The 17305-nt window shown below is 44.5% G+C and overlaps 1 protein-coding gene and 1 long non-coding RNA gene across 3 annotated transcripts in view; one reads left to right on the top strand and one right to left on the bottom strand.

The window, feature by feature from the left end:
* Positions 1 to 1747: 1747 nt before the first annotated feature.
* Positions 1748 to 9487, bottom strand: LOC128119771 (uncharacterized). Its single transcript, XR_008221674.1, has 2 exons — positions 7157 to 9487; positions 1748 to 2669 (listed from the first exon to the last, which is right to left on the bottom strand). It is a non-coding gene; the product is annotated as an uncharacterized LOC128119771 (long non-coding RNA).
* Positions 9488 to 10467: 980 nt separating this feature from the next.
* Positions 10468 to 17305, top strand: part of Nav3 (neuron navigator 3) — a 775186-nt gene continuing 768348 nt past the window's right edge. For both annotated transcript variants that reach the window (XM_052753308.1, XM_052753309.1), the window contains exon 1: positions 10468 to 10789. The gene's annotated coding sequence lies outside the window, so the exon portion shown is untranslated. The remainder of the gene's footprint in view (positions 10790 to 17305) is intronic.

Raw genomic sequence — 17305 nt, 5'->3', positions numbered from 1 at the left:
GTGGAGAAGGGGCTTAACTCAGCTTTGAATTTCAGGTTGATTAATGTTAACTGGTGTAAGCCCAGAATAAGCATCATTGTTTAGAAGTAATAAGGATACTCTTTTTAATAAGACTCCTAAGAAAAGCTGGGCATGTAACTGCTGATGACTTCAACAAGTTTATAAATTAGCAGGAAAACTTCCTCGTCTGCAAAACGTCAAGGAGACAGGCATTAGCATCTCACATCTGCTCTCCTATGACAGCTATTACAGGAGCTGAGATATGACTCTGAGTCTCATATCACATGGTTTGTTCCCTATTCATTCCTTCAGTACCTCAGAGTGCAGATTGTGGCTTGAGTCAATGTTTATGCACAAGAATTATACAGTAACTAAAATGTCAGTGGCTTCAAAATGAAGTATCGCAAATTGTTGTAAAGAGAGTTGGGGTCCTAATTAAGTGAAATAATGCACTCCCTCTAATAAACAGAAAATGTCTGGGCAATTTTTTTAGTGTAGAAAATTAGCAACCACACATATACATACTCACAAACATATACTTTTATTAGAAATTAGGTGCCCATAATGAAGAGTTTAAATGGTGAATTTTAATGAGACATAATGTAGATCAGAACAATGCTTGTTCTTTCCACATCAAACATGTAAACTGGACCCTTACAAGTACATTTTAATGAATAAGGAATGCTGAGGCTTAAAAGGGTTTCAGCAATATCTGGCACAGTATAGAATAAAATTTATACCTCATAAAATGTAATGGGTAGCTTGAGGAGTTTGTGGCTGCTTGCAGTGACAAATAGCTTTGGGTTAGATGAGGCTATAGGATAAAAGATGTTTTCACGACAGTTATAACTAGTTATTTTTCATTTAGATGGCTCCTGCTATTTGCTATATCCACATACTATGTTGACTTTTCTATGTTTGAATTTTCAACAGCCATGGTTGAAGGGGGGTGTTTGGTTAGTAAGCAAACCAATAAACTGGTCTGTGATTGTTTTTTAGTTCCTAAGGTCACTTACCAAAAACGTTAGAAACTCAATACACTAGAGACAGAAAAAAATGCAACCCTCCTTAAATGGACCCTAACCACTCCTTTGGTAAGAAAAGTACATATCTGCACTCATGCTTGGTGAAATAAAAAGTGAATAAAACTCCACTGATGCCTACTTGTGCCCCATACAAGCAAATGTGCAGGATATCCCCTCTTCTCTTTGTTCTATAAGACTTGAAGCTTAGGGTTTGGAATTTTGAATACATACAAGTCATCTTTAGGGGAGATAAACTGTACAAAGACCTACTGGTTTGAGGGGTCAAACTCTCATGTTTCTGAACGCTTTACATATTTAAATAAATGTTCTATGGAGCTGGATCACTGTGGACTACCAATGGCTTCTCACTCCCTACAGTTTACTCACTGAATGCCTAATGAAAATGAGTCCTGTGTTTATGGATCAGGACAACTTGATGTGTAAATCCTCTCCTTATTATTGAGTCATTCAACCAGATGTTCCCCTACCTGATACTTTCCTCTCTGGGCTTCCCAGTGAGTACCATTTGAATTGTGCTTTGAACTGTCAGTGTGTGCCAGGGAACAATAAACTTTTTCAACTTGATGATTTTTTTCTCTTTATACTTGGGTATATTAAAAACAAAGCACTCTCTGTTCTATTTTATTTTTTATGGTAATTGTTTTGTTTTTCCTAAAAGACAAGAATCCTAATGCGAATAAATGTTGACCAATGAACAGAAATAAAAATATTTTCTTTTATTACTAGAAGATTGTTAAGAAAAACAAGGTTAGCTGGGCAGTGGTGGCACATGCCTTTAATCCCAACACTCCAGGAGGCTGAGGCTGAGGCAGAGGCAGGCAGATCTCTGTGGAATTTGAGGCCAGCCTGGTCTACAGAGTAAGTTCCAGGACAACTAGAGCTGTTATACAGAGAAACACTATCTTGAACTGCCACCCCCCTCCCCTGGAAAAAAAAAAAGAAAAACACCACGGTTGAGGAATATATTCAGATTATTTAAACTCTGTTTTACTGGTTACTTGTGGACATGTTTGTGTCTGGGGGAATTCTAATCATAAGTGTAAAGCAGATGCCATCTTTCTTGTATTTCATGACTTAGGTCTGACATCTCAGGTGAGATTAACACAGGGCTATTTTTTAGCCCATAGCATGAATAAATGTGATCAACATTCATATAAATTTAACATAATGGACATTGTTGTGCAAAAAAAATTCATGAAAAAATAGGTAAAGTGATTTAATGATGTATGTATGTACTTTACCATCATTAAATGGTAAAGTACATACAAATCCAAAGGGCCCTATGGTTTCAAAGGCTGTGCATCGCTGGTCTCCATACTGTGGAGACTTATAATCCACTGTCATATTTCAAAATATGGAAAAGCAATAATCAGTGGTACTCTGAGATAGGCTCATGTGATGAGTTCATTTAACTGCTTACAGTTCTTAAGTCTGTCCTTCTAGACGACTCACAATGCTGCTGTTCAGTAGGCCAGCAATGATGATGTCATCCGAGCTTTGGGAGGGTGAAGTGTAATTCTGAGCACTGATGAGCCCAGATATTCAAGAACCACAGCTGACTTGTCTTGCGCACGCATCTTCATCTAGGATGCCAAGGTTATCAACAAGGAGAGTAGGAGCGGCCTGGAAATCAATTTGCAGGATATTTGCAAGGTCAGTGTGGTCTGCGGTAGCAGGCTGTAGTACCTGCTGGCATGCAACAACTCATGTGCGGCATCTGGAATGGCATCGGTCATGGTCCAAGATTGGAACAGGTGCCAATCTGCTAGGAACCTCATCTTAAACTTTTCTTTTCTTTTTTTTTTTTTTTTTTTGGTTTTTCGAGACAGGGTTTCTCTGTGTAGCTTTGCGCCTTTCCTGGAACTCACTTGGTAGCCCAGGCTGGCCTCGAACTCACAGAGATCCGCCTGCCTCTGCCTCCCAAGTGCTGGGATTAAAGGCGTGCGCCACCACCGCCCGGCTTAAACTTTTCTTATATTGTACCTGTGGATAACTTTTTTGCATTATTATTATTATTATTATTATTATTATTAATTATCATTATTGTTTTTTTTTTAAGATAGAGTTTCACTCTGCATCGCATGCTATAGGCCAGGCTGGCCTGGAACTCACTCTGCAGTTCATACTGTCCTCACACTCCCAGCTAGCCTCCTGCCTCAACCTCCTGAGTGCTGGGATTATAGAAGTGAACTACCGCAAAATTCTAATCTAATCTCCAATGAAACTTTTTATTCTGAAGCACACTCAGCACTACAGAGAAGTGACATTCCTTTTGGAACACATCCACACTTACCTCTGCATGCCTCTCCCTGACACCTTCACACTTGCATTCTCAAGTGTATGCACACACGGATGCATGCATGTATACACTCCTGTGTATGTTTCTTATCCCTGTATAGGACTCCATTTATTGTAGTCTCTTAAGAACAAGAGAGTCTCTAAGAACAATATGATGCATTTTGAAAGCCCACCACTACTTTGTCATTCAGGTAGAAACCTGTCCTTGAGCATCATCTAATGGGAAAGACAAAACTTCTATTGGGAAGATAACAACTCTATAATGAAACAGTCCCAGATGCGCATTTATAATTGGCACCTTGCAAATGGAGACCCCATGCCACGAACAGGAACCTCCTTTCTTATTATTCTTACCTGCCCTTATTATTCTTACCTGCTCTTTCTTTTCATCTTTTTTTTTTAATCTACTTTTTGTTCCCTTTTTGGTTTTCCCTTGCAATTGATATTTTTTTAAAGGCCACAGACAGCACCCTGTTCAGCTAAGCAATTTAATTACACTTCTGGGAGCTGCAATGCTTTTTTTTTTTTTTTTTTTTTAAAAATGGATCTGACTTAAAAAAAGAAATCTAGGTGATATTTTGCAGTTTGGTGATAACTGTTATTTCCTCCAGCCTCAGTAGAAGGAGATCTCATTCAAACCTTCAGACAGCCCAGAGTAAGCAGTTCAGCCGCTGATACAGTAATTAACATCAGGGCCATTTGCAAAAGCCCCAGCAAACACACACTGGTAGATCCCTCTTAGAAAGGCTCTTTTCTTGTCAGCAACTCTACACCTGATGTTCTGTCTGGCAACTCAGAGCTTTTTTAGAATCTCTTTTCCTTGGTGCTCCCATCTCTTGAAACAGAAATTCCATTGATTCCCAAAGAAGTCTCAGGAAGAAAATGCAGTTTAGCAGTCTTGTCTGAAGACTTCTCAAAGCGATGGCGAGTAGAGGCTGGGTCTCATGCCCTGTAAGGAAGAAGCCTGACAGGTCCTCCTTCAAGGATCCAGGTTAGAGGCCTGAAATCAATTCAAGCAGTTGAAAGGATGAAAGGAGATTTCACGGTCTGGGGTGTCTTCTTTTGAGCAATCTGGCTCACTCAGAGTTCTCTTTGGCTCTCTGACTAAAGGCGAAGATTAGCGACACAGTGATCTTCTTCCACGCTCCTTCCGCTGGAATGAAGCCCGGCCTGTGGGGAACCAAGGGTCCTCTTAACATTTGTTAGTTCAGGACAGATGGGGTTTACATAGCTTCTCTCACTCTAAGTCATCAAGAAGAAAAGCAATTGCCTTTCGAGAAGAAGCATTTTTTTTTTTTTTTTTTCCTTTTCCTTAGAGCAGCTGCGCGCAGGAAAGCACCGGAAGGCAGGTGGGGCTCGTGTGTGCAGCCAGAAAACACAAACTTGATTAGCTCTCTCCTCAAGCCTTCAAGTGGTTTGGTTTGAGGAGAAGAGGGTTCATGTCTTTTTCTGAGGTTTTCTTGCAATCTAGTGCCGCTAAGAAGCTCTTCACAACTGACTCAGGTCTCAGGTCCCCAGGACTTTCAGTTGCGCAGGCCAACACTCCTACTTCCTCAATCAGAGGTATATCATGCGCACACCTACAGAATCCGTCTACATCCTCACTTTGTGGGGAATTAGGTACAAGAGTTTTCTTCTTAAAAGCTCCTCTCGGGGCTGAAGAGATGGCTCAGTGGTGAAGGTCACTTGCTGCTCTTGCAGAGGACCAGGTTCAGTCCTCAGCACCCACACTGTGTCTCACAACCATCCGTAATTCCAGTTCCAGGAGATCTGATGCCTTTTTCTGATTTCCATGAGGGTAGTGGACATATAACCACACAGGCAAAACACTGATACACACAAACTAAGATTAAAATGTTTTTAAAAATCTGTTTTTTAACAGTTATTCATTTAAAAATTTTCATACAGCATATTTCGATCATACTCTTTCCCCAAATCTACCCAACTTCATTTCCTTCTCTCTCTTAAAAAACAAACAGCAACAACAACAACAAAAAACCCAAAACAACTCATGCCGTTTGTTTTGTGTTGGCCAACTATCCCTGAGCAGGCAGCCTGCCCCTAGAGTGTTTGATATACCCAAAGTCACTCCATTGAAGAAAACAGAATTTCCCTCTCCTGGAAGCTATCAGTTGGAATTAGCATCTCGGTTAGGGGTGGGACTTTGTGTCCACTTCCCTTCTTTGGTGCTGGGATTTCATCTGGTTTGGGCTTATTTAGTATGCGCTGTCCCAAGTCTCTGAGTTCATATGTGCCTCAATCCTGCTGTGTCCGTGGACTTGTCCACCATCTCTGGCTCCCTTCCTCTTCTATACAGCTCCAGGAAACTTTAGCAGAGGGATGTGATAGTTAAGCAGAAGACACCCTGTTTAGCGCTGAGTGTGTCGAAGTCTCTCACTCGCTACACATTTCCAGTGATTTCTTTACTGTATGTGTGCACTTGCGGAGCTCATGGGAAAACTTACAGAAGTCAGTGTGTGGGCCCCAACATTTAACCCAGGTTGGTAAAGTTGCAGGCAAGTGCCCTTATCTGCCGAGGCTGTCTTGCAAGCCCCGAAAGCTATTTTCTTGACAGAGCGGCTCCTCTATGTTGGGATAGATTCCTTTACAAAAGAAAACTATTTTTAGATTCCTTAGTATTAATTCTAGAGCCCAAGACATTATGGAACAGAGTTTCTCAAACTGGGCTTTTAGGGCCTGCAGCATCAGCAATATCCGGAAACATGTCAGGAATGATAGAGTCTCTAGTGGAGGATGGTGGGTGTTTGCTGACGGGTCATGTTGGCTCTCAAACTGGTGGAGGATACTATCACTAATGCTATGTTGTAAATCATTGGTTCCCAAATTTGCTGTGCCTTGGAGTGATCAAGAGGGCTTGTGGAATTGTGGATTGACGGACGCCCCCCACCCCATCCCCTGCAGATCTGGAGTGGGAGTGAGGAGGACCACCTTTAACACATCTCCCAGTCATACTATGCTGCTGTTCTGGGACTCTGCTTTGAGAAGCATTGGCTTGAGACAGTGATTTTCCAACCCTGATTCAACATCAGCCTCATTGAACCTTAACTATATCAAGGATGAACAACTCAGAACCTCTGCCTGTGGGTGTGGACCTGAGAATCTTTACTATTTCCCAGGTGATACTAATGAGCAGCTAGGTGTGGATGCCACGAGAGATTAGCACTGAAGAAGTGGCCCTCCATCTGGAGCTCCCATTAGAACCACCTGGCAAGCTTGAAAAACCTTGATGCCTAGATTTCAAATCCCAGAGGTTCGAATATAATTGGTTTGAGATGGAACCTGTGCATTCTGAGCCTGAGAGCTCCCCAAGTGATTCTAATATGCTGTAAGGTTAAGAACTGCTACCCTAAATATCTCATGCAGCTGTAAGCACATTATGTTATTCTAGTCTCCTCTGTAAAGGGTACCACACTCAAGGAAAGAAAGCTTCTACATTGATTTATTCCATAGTCATCATACAGGCTCCATATTTAAATGAAATGATGCTTAATATCTATGAGTTTGTAATTTTGGAGTAAGTTATCTAAATTCTGAATTAAACTCCATCATCCATGGCTATAAATGCTATAAATGTCATTTATTTCCAACCAAATTCACTTTCGTTGACAATGTATGTATTTTTCTTATTTGGGCAAATGCGTAAAGGGAGTACAAATCATTTCATTTCTTATCCTTTTAATTGATTTGCAGATTATTGCCCTAGGTAATAGCACTCTCTGTTCAGTCAAGTGTAGCACAGTGGAAACAGATGAGCAAAGTCCACTGGCCCCATCTCTAGAGTAGTGATTTACCTGTCTGGTCTGATTGGCCCAGAAAGTTCCACTGTATTCAGGATCTGGAACCCAGGTAGAGCAGGACTGCACAGAAATTACAAGCAGCAGCCCCAGGCACCCCTTCCGTGAGCCTGGGAAGAGTCGACAGCACAAGACTGTTGAGTCAGGGAACTGCCATGAAATCACAGAGCCTTCCACCCCAGGATGCAAGCTACCCACCACAGCAGACCCTTTCTGGGTAGGGTGGCAGAGCTTAAGTGGCATGAATTAAAGTCATGAGACACTCATGAATACGAACAGACGTCACATCTCACGTCACGCCTATGGAAAAACCACCTGCTTATTATAAAGGTTATTGCTCCACCTCCACCTCCTTAGCAGCCAAGAGACACCGAACAAGCTACTTAACTTTCAGGCCTTAGCTTTCTCAGATATAATTACCTTGCAAAGAAGTTTGGAGGAACGCACAGATAACCTGCCGAGCATTTTACCCCTACCTGATATGTACTAGCAGTTCAGAGGCACTGATGTCCTCTTCAACTCCCTGCCCTTCCTAACATTATTACTAGTTTTGACTTTGGTTAGCAATGTGTTCCACATCAACCACCAAAGATTAGTCTCTCTTCCTCTACTTTCTCATTCTAGCGGCTGTGTCCCACCCACTGAGTTAGGGGTTGGGCACTTGGATAAGGGGGCAATATAGGCTCCTGTCAGCATGCATACAGTCTAGGGAGATAAATAAGCATCTTATTACAGTGCCTAACGTGTGACAGGTGGGCACAGAGACGTCACAGGGGAGTGGCACCCAAATTTAGGTGTGGGTCCTGCAGGTATTTGGTGAAGATGCTGAGGAAGCATCCTCTTAGGAGATGAGGAAAAGTTAGCTGGATACAGTGGTGGAGAGACAGAACCAAGCTTGGCGGAGGGGAGTATTCCTGGCAGAGGGCTGCGGCTGGGAAGGAGGGCGTGAATGTGTCCTGAATGACAAACCATAGCACAGGTAGTATTGTTCACCTGCTGGAGTTGCTGGGCAGGTGTGAGGCGTGAAGAGGCAAAAGAACCAAGAGCAGAAAAGCTCCTCCCCCACCCCCCTCCATTTCCCAAAGTGCAGTTCTCCACCAGCAAAATGAACATCAGGTTGGAAACATAAATGCTTATGGGTTACCTAGATTCACAGAACATGGTACATTGGTCCTGAGAACTCCTGAATCTTTGCTTAAATTTGCAGGTAATGTGCCATGCTAGGGTTTGAGAGCAGTTCATGGTGGCCTTGAATGCTCATGTCCCTCCAGGCTTCATGGTGAAACCTGAACCAGTACCAGGGCATCGACAGGTAGAGGCCTGAGGTGCTGATAACATGATGAAGGTTCTTCTCTGGTGAACAGAATCAAGTTCTTAGACAAGAGATGTTCCAGCACATAAGCACTTTCCCTCGTGAGGAAGAAACAGTCAAAACATCACCCGAGATAGAAACCAGTCCTTCATCTGATTCTAAACCTGCTGGCAAGTCTAGATGGTGGACTCCCTAGCCCAGAACTGTGAGTAGTAACATGATGTGGTTGACGTGTTATGGGGTCTCAGGTATTTTGTTACAGTATTTTCTGTGTTTTATCAGGATGCTATTTTGTTAGCCACTGTCCCCTATCATAATAAGCACTTGCTCACTTTCTTGAAGGGAGTAGGAACCTGGAAGGCCACATTTCTTTGTCTGAAAGGTTTACTCCTGGCGAGAGGTAAATGAAGAACACAGATCATGAAGGCTGGATGGTGAGGTGTGAGTTTTGGGTGTGAGTGGATAGTGAGGTACAAGAGGAAAACTTAAGAGCCTGGCATGAGAAGGTATCTCTCCCTTGCCATGTTCACAGCTCATGAAATTTATAAAGTCTAAGACTGAAAGAGGGATAATGTGTAAATCCTGCTTGCCAGGTGTTGATAATCTAGATATTGGTTCGCCCCTCCCAAGGACACTTTCTATCAACCCAGTTATAGAGTACCCTCGGTATTTATGAAGAAGCATCTACTACCCCGAGTATCTCAAGAGAGTTCTCTTTCTGCCGGTCCACCAGGGGGAAAGTTTGGGTTGCATTGGTTCCACAAAGCTCCTGGGTCGCGTATAAAGCGGTGAGAACTGATCGTTAGCAGAGGAAACAAACCTGGTGGGTTGTAATTTGTCTGGTTCTACATGTGCGCGTGGTAGAAGCAAAGCACGCATGTTGCTCGTTGCTCATCCCATTCTGTCCCCGACGTATGGTATGGGCAACGTCGGTAGTGCTGCTCACTAAGAGCTCAACTGGCTTTGAGTTAGGGTAGAAGGAAATGGGTCACGCTGGTGTCTTCTTTCTGTTACCCACTCCCTCCCGCCCCCCCCCCCCCCCAATTCTTGTGTTCCTAGGTGTAAGGAAAAGGCGCTTAGAGAAAGGTGAGTCTTCGGATGTAATGTTGGGGTAGTGTCTGGAACGTACCTCTAAGCACGTTCTCCAGGCCTGGGAGGGGAGAGAAGAGGAGATGCTATGTTAGGTGGAAGAGGAAGGGGGGAAAAAATCCAAGATAGTTGACAGCAATATCTTCCCACCACCACCTTCCCCGCTAAACCACGCATCTCTGCTTGGAGTCTGACAGGAAACGAAGAGCCCCCCCCCCCCCCCCCAACACCCTTTCCCCCGACTCCCCACCCTCCTTGGCCTGTGTGCTTTCAGTGAAAAAAAAGTCAGTGCCCAAGGACGGAAGCGAGAGCGGCTGAAAATAGGTGCAGGACTTGTTGAGCATACAAATCATTTCCCCCTTAGTCTCCGAGGGAGGGAAGATGAAGAAAAAAAAAAAATCCCTTACTCTCCTCTGCAGTCAGGAGAGGTGGCCGCCGAGGCGGGTCCTCGCGCAATTCTCAGGGGGTCGTCTCCGCAGGAAACTTTGCTCGCCCCGGAGCGGGCTGGGGTTGATTTGGGCTCTGGCGGGGTAGTGGTGGCGGTTGGGGGTGGGGGTGGGAGGGACGGACCTTGGGCGAGCAAGCGAGCGAGCGAGCGGCGGGACTCCCCTCCCGGGCTCAGGAACCCTTGGAGCCCCGAGACACGCGTCGTCTGTCTCTTTAAATCCCAGCTGCGCGGCTGGGAAACAGCGCCGCTCGCCGCCCAGGCCGGGCTGCTGCTGCTGCTGCTTTTGCTGCTGCTGCTGCTGCTTTTGCTTTTGCTGCTGCTGCTGCGAGCTCGCGCTTCCTTCGGGTGCCGGCTGCGCGCGGCGGCGGCGGCGGCGGCGGCGAGGGCTCGGCTCGCTCGCTCGGCTCGGCTCGGCTCGGCTCGGCCCGCGGGCTGCTCGGCGGCGGCGGCGGCGGCGGCGGCGGCGGCGGCGCGGGGCGGGGAGGCGCGGCCCGGCCGAGAGAGCGGAAAGAAAAGAGCGAGCCGGGCCGGGGCGGTGGGGGAGAGAGGCGCCGCGCCCCGGTCCCGCGCCCGCTCGGTGTGGCCGGCCGACGACGACGACGATGTCCCCGGCTCGTGCCGTCCCCGCGGCGTCCTCCTCCCCGAGACCATTTCCATAGTAACCCGAGCAAGTGTGGCTTCGGGACCCGCAGAACCTGAGGATTTCGGCGGGCCCGCCACTGGCGGCGGCGGCGGCGGCGGCGGCGGCGGCGGCGGCGGTGTTGGTGTTGACCTCGGCCAGGTAAACGCGGCTGCGACCTCCTCCTCTCCTCCTCGCCTTTTGCAAAACCGCTGCGCTTCTTGCAAAGTTCCTTTTGTGGAAAATCGCCCAGCCCCACGCAGCCTGGGGGATTTGCAACAGCGTGCTGTGCTACCCAGGTGCTTGCCATGGGCACCCTCCCCTGGCACTTCCCCGGCATCTATTATCACATTATTTAAAAATTATTTTGATTGCTTCCTCTACTCGCTCCCTGTTTTTGACCCCCCCCATGCTGCTCTCTTCTAGGCTCCCCCCCCCTTACCCTGAGACTAGTGATGGGGGGTGCCAAGGAGAAGTCGGGGGGTGGGGTGGGGGAATGGGGTGGTAAGTAAGGTCCAGGGAGTGGCGGGTTCGGATGGGCTGGATGCTCTGGGTTACTTGGAGCATCACACATTGCTTGCACTGGGGTTATGAGGAGGGCTGTCAGCACCGGGGGAGCCCTAAGTCTACAGACTGAGCCCAGAGTCTGTGAGGGAGGGATGCAGGCTTGCGGGTGATGGAGCACTTGGCTGGGTGGCTGGCTAGCATCCATACATCATAGCTTTGCTTCCTACTCCCCCGCCCCTCTTTGGGTTCCTCTTTCTTGTTCACCATCCTCTGTTTCTTTCTTCTTTTCCTCACTATCCACACCATTCTCTTCCCTTCCTTTCCTGCCCCTTTCTTCCCCCTCTTCCCTTTTACCCCTTTTACAAAAAGGGAGGAATCCTTTGTAGCCCTTTGGTTCTGCCTGCCTGAGAATAACTATGAAACCGGCAACGTGGCTACCTTAACCTGCTTGTTTTCAGACCCGTCCTCATCCATCAACATATTTGCTTCCTGAGTCTATTGATCTCCATGGATTGTGCAGAAATGCATTCTAAGCTGGGCGACTGTACGTACGTCAGAATCGGACTTCTGCAGCTCTAAGTACCACATGTATTGTAAAGACAGCATGATTTTTAAATCCAAATAAGCCGCAGGCATAAATAAATGCATCTTTGAAAAAAAAATCTAGACTGATTTTAGTGAAACTTCCCTCTCTGATTATTGCGATGCTCTTTCCTCCTCCTCTTTGCCATTTAATTGTAGGGAACTTGGGAGACAGCCCCTTCCCCTCCTCTAGTTTATGAGGAACATGCAACTTTTATTGTAATCATCTCCTCTCGAACCTGATTGAGTTTGCATTAGCCAGGCACTAGAATGAAAAGGTCATAATTAAGGCTCTGGTACTTGCTTCCTGAAAGCCAAGCTGGTCCAAGTGGGAAGTACAGAGAACCAGCAAGCTGTTCTGACCCTGCCAAAGAACAGAAAAAGATGAGCAACTTCTGTGTGAAATTAGAATTGGACGTTGGTGCCGAACATGTGGAAAATACTGTAAAGTCAGGCCTTTTGTTTTGGGCCACCGACATAGGGACAGCCGTACTAGGAAGGTGTAAGTTTAGTAGCTGCTCTTTAAAAAGCACCCACTGGAATTGAAGCTAGCCTGCCTTGCTTGTGTAGATGCTTTCTCATTATATTATGCTTTTAATTTTTGACTTGGCATCAAAGGTGCATGGATCATGAGAAAACAAAGTGTGTTTGTATGTGTGTGGGTGGTTTCTCTTGAGCTAAAAAAGGGTTTCATGGATTTTCAAAAATTTTGTAAAAAAAAAAAAACCAAAACCAAAAAAACCTTGTTACAGTCAAGTTTTCCTGAGATCACCATATTTCCCATGTGGAAAATGGTACCTGTCAGTGTTTTGCCTCCACTTTCAGTGATGAGTGGATGCAGGGAAGGACTCAGTTTCAGAGCACATCCAAACCTCTCTTCCTTTGTGTGCACATTCGTCTTTAAATTAAATTATTAATCCAGAATGAAGGATCCCGGAGCAGAGAGTGGATCAGGAAGAGGAGAAACCACTGACAGAATGGAAAACAAACCCACAGCAGAGGAAATACAATTGCCCATGCCACTCGACACACCATCATCTTTATGTTTGGCCAAGTAGGAAACTTTACATCTTAAATGTGTTTCATTTTCTTGTTTGTTCAAATGATATTGATTGAGCCAGAGGTCGTATTTATCCAGTTCAGATGTTCAGGTGAACATTTAGAGAATATTTAACAAGTCATTTGTCATTGAAGCCTCCAAAGCATGCTCTGAGAACATTTCTTTAAGCAGTCATAGTGTAGGAATGATGCTACGTTTTTTCATGCCTGACTTCCAATTCTGGCATTTCCTGGATGGATATGTTTGTCCAGACATGTGAACGAGATGCTTCCGGTACTCTAATTGCAACTTGAATGTACAATTAATAAATGTGCAGGTACAATAGAATGTTTGTTTTTTCTTGTTCTTAATATCAGAGTTACCATGCCTTCTGGCCACTTTAATATAAGCGTGTGTACATGGAAAGACTTAGCATAAAGACTTCTAAGTGTCGTGGGGTTTGACTTTTAGAGATACTTTAGTGATGGCCATAAATTACCCTAGTTTATAGTACACTGATTCTGAAACTACTCACCCCCGGACCTGTGATTGTATCTCTGTATAGATCATTTAATGGGAGGTTAGTGGTGATGAGCAATATGCTTTCTAATGGGAAAACAGAACCTCTGAAGTTTACCTATTTTACCTCATTTCTCTATTTTTATGTAGCGAGATAAGTAAAGTTTGTGATCTCATCACTTAGTGTACTGAATTGTTGCAAATGGATACTTACTAAGAATATATCTCATTCTGAAATTGCTATAAGATCTTCCTCAAGTTGTCTGGAGGACTCTGAGCGACTCGCTTATTGTAACCCATGGCAACAGGACATGGTTGTGCTAAGTGCAAGCTGAGGTGTCGACCTAGGCCTACACTTTCTGAATATTTGAGAGACTCCATAGAAAAAGAATTAGTATACTGGTTCCTTTGAGCAGATGGACGTTAGTGGGTTGATGTTGAGACCATGTCTCAGGTTTGCTTTGCAGGAGTTTCCACTTACTTCCTTGAGAGGTGCTATGAAAACCTTCAAGCCACACACACATACTGAATTCCACCTTTATAGTAAAGAACTTAGAAGTGCGCATGACTGATTGCCTTTGTGTGTACCTGGAGTCATTGGGGTGGGAATATCACATATCAAACCAGAGAGGAAATGCACACTAGAAATGATAGGTGTCAAGGAATTGGGGCTGGAAGTGAAAGGCGATAGGTTTTTATATTTCTACTTGACGCTGTCTTAAAGAGTTACTTTTGCAGTGGCCTTCAGCTCCTCAGATGTTACCTAGTGTTGCATTTTCCCAGAAGAAGAGAGAGAGGCAGAGAGAGAGAGAGACAGAGAAAGAGAGACAGAGAGACACACAGAGACAGAGAGAGACACACAGAGACAGAGAGAGACACAGAGAGAGACAGAGACAGAGAGACAGAGAGACAGACACAGAGAGACACAGACACACACAGAGAGACAGACAGATGGAAGACAAAGGAGGGATTTCTAAATAGAAAGGTTTCTTTGGACCATTGATGAGTGGATCATAGTGATGTATTTTTTCCTTCCATCCAGGAGATGGTGAATGGGTTAGACTCTGTACTCTCTGCACAGAGGCGGTAGATACTGGAAACTAATTGCTTCATATTAGATGCAGACAGAACTGCTTAAGCCCAGCAGGTATCACCTTTCTAATACTTGAATCCAAGTGGGCAATACATTTGCTACAGTTAAAAAGAAGAAAATATTTAAGAATGTTCCCATCTCTTACCCTTCTTTGTAGGAAAAAGAAAATCATTTTCCCTAGTGCAAAGTGGGCTTGAGGGTAAAACAGGTCCCCAGGACTGTCTTTCTGTTCATACGTCATCTTTCCTCCTGAGTATATCTGCAAATGTATCGTCTGATGGGAATCTATGGTGGTTATGTTTGTGTAGACTACCATCTTTTATTCTCCTAGATGAAATCTTAGAATAGGAAGAATAGGAGTTATAGTCAAATAGATTCTGATCTTACTGTGTCTTCCAAGTTAGTTATGGAACTTAGTGGGCTTGTGCATGGAAGCTGCAGGCCTTTAGAATGATATGCATTTAGCATTCTCTTTAAGTTTACAGTGTTCAGAAGAAATAAACTTTATCTCCGTCAGTGTATAAAAGCTGCTGATTCATTGTCTCTGGATTGCACAATGTTAGTATGGCGATGCCTGTTGCTAATCTTCGCAAACATCATTTTCATCGGAATTGTGTTCATTTTTTTTTTCCTCTTTGAGATAACAGGGACCTAGAGATGCAAGGTCTGGAAGCATACTGAGAATAAAGTCCTTGTTTAGACTTGAAATGATTTAAAGTAGGTCAGGTATAGCCAGGAATGCTTGCAGTAAAGAAAAACAAAAACTTTAGTGTCTGTTTCCTTGATCCTGTATATTTCTATGTGTAGAATTACAGGTTTTTATATTAAGCTTCCGCCTTTTTGTACTTGAAAAGTCACTTCAATCCTCATCCCTACCCGAAGGCTCTTGGAGAAGTTGTAAGGAAAATGTTGAGAATGAAATGATGCTGTCTATATTCAAAAGTCCTATCCATTGGAAATGTTATTTCTAATCAAAAGAGACATTTAGGGTTTGAACATCTTCATGTGCTCCCTCACTATGATAGAATATGACCCATGGATGCCTGATTGCATAGCTACATTTTCAGGCAATATTGAACGAATTACAACACAGTTCCTCACACCGTGGTGACCCCCCAACCATAAAATTATTTCTGTCGCTACTTCATAACTGTAATTTTGCTACTGTTATGAATCATGCAGATATTTTTGGAGATAAATGTTTGCCACAGGGGTCACAACACACAGGTTGAGAACCCATGATGTAGAGGGTCTGGGCATATTCCTTAAGCTGTGTCTCTGTGTCCATGTCTGCATCTCTGAAAACACTAGGTATTTTTGATGATGATTAAAAGAGGCAATGTATTAATCTAATATTTGAAAGCTCTTAGTGTATAGCAAAAATTTTTATCACATATTAGTTGCTTGTTGGTATTACTGTTACTACTATTGAAATCTGTGGGAAATCCTTTGGCTTTTTGAATATGAACCATCATACTTATCTACACTCTTCTTTTTTCCCTTTCTCCACTTTGGTTTTCTGCATAATCTCAAGTTGATAGATAAGAATGAAAGATAATTCTTATGTCTGTATGATGGTAGACACTCGATTCTTTGGTTTTCCAGAAAGAAGCACTAGCTTTTACAATACACACTATGAAGATTATACATGGGTAGTCATTATGCTCACGACTTTTTTGTCAGCTTGCCACAAGCAGGTGTCGTCTAGGGAGAGGGAACATTAATTTAGAAAGTGCCTCCATCAGATTGGCCCGCAGGTAAGTTTGTAGGGTCATTTTCCTGATTAATGATTGATATGGGAGGATCTAACCCACTGTGGACAATGCTGTTCTGGAGCAAATGGTCCTGAGATGTATAAGAAAGCAGGCGGAGCAAGCCATGGGAGCGGGGGGAGCCAGTAAGCAGCACCCCTCCATGGCCCATGCTCCAGTTCCTGCCTCCAGGTTCCCACTTGAGTTCCTAACCTGACTGTTTCCCTGGGCAGGCAGTATTACTTGGAAGTGTTGGCCAATGGGTCTGTGGTTTATTACAGCAGGAGAAAGAAAACCAGGACAAAAATGGTTACTGGTAAGTTGCATTATTGCCATGCCAGACCTTGACCATGTTTTGGGAGGAGAACTATGGACAGAATTTTAGATCTTTGGGATGGGAAAGCTATTCAGTACTCAGAGGTTAGCGAACTGCTTTTGTTTTGTTTTGTTTTTTTTCAGTTTGGAAGATGGAAATGCTGGAAGAGTCCTTATGATAGAGGCCTGGTTTGTGACATTTCAGAGGGAAGCAAATACTTTTTGTCAGGGCCCTTTATGTGATATTTTGAATTAATATATGGTGTCTGGTCAGCTGGGGTTGGAGAATCAGCTGTAATTAACAAGGGACCAGAAGCGCTGAGGTGGAGCTTTTACTCTAATGGGACAAATGATGCTGGTCACCTGGGGATGAAAAATCAATGCGATGGAGAGAGCAGCATCACGGAGGCACATTTTTATGGGAAGTACTTCCTCAGGGCCAGCACACGGAAGCTGGTGAGTGGAGTGGGTCCAGCGGTACCAAGGCTGTGTAGGAAGCTGGAGTCAAACCTGGGGATGTCTTCCTTGTTTTGGTGTCATGAAAGTGGCAGGATTTGAAGGGGTCACGGAGAACAACTGAGGCTTGGTAGTATGCGAGGTCTTTGGTGCAGGTGTAGCCTCAGCTGCACTGGAGAACCTAGGATTGAAGGGGTCATGTATAGCAGCTGAGGTCAGAATCACTGTAGAGCGTCCAGAAGGCTATTGGTGAAAGTGAAGTCTCCATTGCGGTGGAGATCCCAGCATATTACAGGTGCCAGTGAGATGATCATGGAGGGTAGGGCAGGTGTGTGGTGGACTTGGAATTAGCCTGTGAGACAAGCTATGTGTGCTGTGTGTGGCAGAGACAGAGAGGTGAGGCTACCCAAGCCATT

The sequence above is a fragment of the Peromyscus californicus genome, unplaced genomic scaffold (genome assembly GCF_007827085.1).
Source record: "Peromyscus californicus insignis strain IS unplaced genomic scaffold, ASM782708v3 Scaffold_24__1_contigs__length_46423439, whole genome shotgun sequence".
In the NCBI taxonomy this organism is placed as follows: Eukaryota; Metazoa; Chordata; class Mammalia; order Rodentia; family Cricetidae; genus Peromyscus; species Peromyscus californicus.
The sequence above is the reverse complement of the archived record's forward strand: the minus strand, read 5'-3'. Positions and strand labels throughout refer to the sequence as shown.